Raw genomic sequence first — 1731 nt, forward strand, 5'->3', positions numbered from 1 at the left:
AGAGGTCCCGGGTTCAAATCCCGGACGAGCCCTGAACTTTTCGAAGTCAAGGGCAAGAAAAGTCTCAACAACATGAGTCATTTATAATCAATGCGGAACAATATCCTAACCCACATGCAACAGACGTGAACAATTGATCAATTTTAACCCTTTCTTCCATTTTGTTACAAAGTTGTATATCTTATTTACATTTAACGTTAAACTGAATTGATTTTGTATTTAGTTTGATAGGGATAACACACAGGGATAACACGTATTTTAAGATAGTTCCAATACAGAGTATGCACCTTATGTGCTGCAAAGTTTATTGCTAATTTTCATCTCTTATTTCTCGTTGGACTTTTACATGTACAGTGTAATTAGAAAACAAACTCTCAGTATCATGAACTACAACACACTGCAAATATGGAAATGCAATAAAATAAACATCACACAATAGACAACACACATACCACCATACACTATTACAGCTTGGTTATTTACAGGGAAATAAGCTTAAAATAGGTACAGCTCTGGTTACTTTTTAGCCATAGCCTATGTTACGTAATAGTATATGATATGATCATATATCATGCCTTTGTTATTGCTACATTTACTAGGCCTACCTCAACAAATACTCAAATATTTTGCCATACACTTTTATTCCACACAGTTCATAAACTGTAATGTATTTCCACACATGCTGTTTCAAATCCATGTATTTGGTTATCATCACTTTTACAAGTTTAATAACAATGTAATCTTTCTCAAATAAGTCATATCATACATTTTTAAGGAGTCAATTATATGGCTTTTATATATATATAAAAATATATAATGTATATATTATATAGCATGCTCAATAAAAAATATCAGCAACTGTTATTAAAGAAGTCCTTATTATTAAATCACACAAAAAAAACTCATTTTCCCGGCAACACATCTATATCCGTTCCTGCGCACAACAGCTCGGCTTCTCCGTTAAGCGTCAGTGCCATGACAACAGGACGATGGCTGCAAGCAAGAGGGTGAAAAATGTGATTTTTGTGTGAACCAGGAGTACCAAACTATCGTCTTTTACGGACTGGCTCGTCTACTTGAAGGTAAGAAAAACTCTGGAACAAACCTGAATATGTTTTGTCATTAGCGGTTAAAATGTGTCAACGGCAGCGACACTCTTCTTGACCTGCTAGCTATCGTTGGTTTCCAGGTAACTTGGAGAGCTAACGCTAACGTTAGCTAATTAGCCGGCTAAGCTAAAGTTAGTGCAGCCTAACTGCAAGCTAATTTACCTGTGCAGGATAAACAACTCCTGAGGGCTTGTATGATAATTCTACTTTCCCTTTTTTGTTGCTCACTCATATAGGAACACAACATGAGTCCTCATGGTTAACTTATTAATCAATAAACTCAAAGGTGTTGCTTGTTTTCCATTAAAGCCCAAGAGTAGCTAGCTACACAAAGTTGAAATTCAATTAATTAGCCGAACGCGTTAATATCTCTCTTTCTTCCTCGTGTGTGGAACTGACTCTGTACTGAGTCTTTTAACTGTACAGTACAAATACTCCTTACTCTTAACATGTTTCGTGGAGTGTTTTACACATATTAAATACTACAAAGTAGACACAAGGTCAGTTTTCTCACTGAATAACCGGAGCAAAGGATGTAATTAAATAGTAAAGCACATGATGGGAGCCGTGTACTTTGTAAACATGCAGTACTAGATAGATAGATAGATAGATAGATAGATAG

General features: G+C 35.5%; 1 protein-coding gene across 1 annotated transcript in view; it reads left to right on the forward strand.

The window, feature by feature from the left end:
- The first annotated feature begins 948 nt into the window (after positions 1-948).
- The window catches only part of bbs9 (Bardet-Biedl syndrome 9), a 186087-nt gene continuing 185304 nt past the window's right edge, over positions 949-1731 (forward strand). Inside the window, 1 exon segment of the mRNA XM_032517504.1 lies at positions 949-1082. The gene's annotated coding sequence lies outside the window, so the exon portion shown is untranslated.

This window comes from Etheostoma spectabile, chromosome 6 (genome assembly GCF_008692095.1).
Source record: "Etheostoma spectabile isolate EspeVRDwgs_2016 chromosome 6, UIUC_Espe_1.0, whole genome shotgun sequence".
NCBI classification, from domain to species: Eukaryota; Metazoa; Chordata; class Actinopteri; order Perciformes; family Percidae; genus Etheostoma; species Etheostoma spectabile.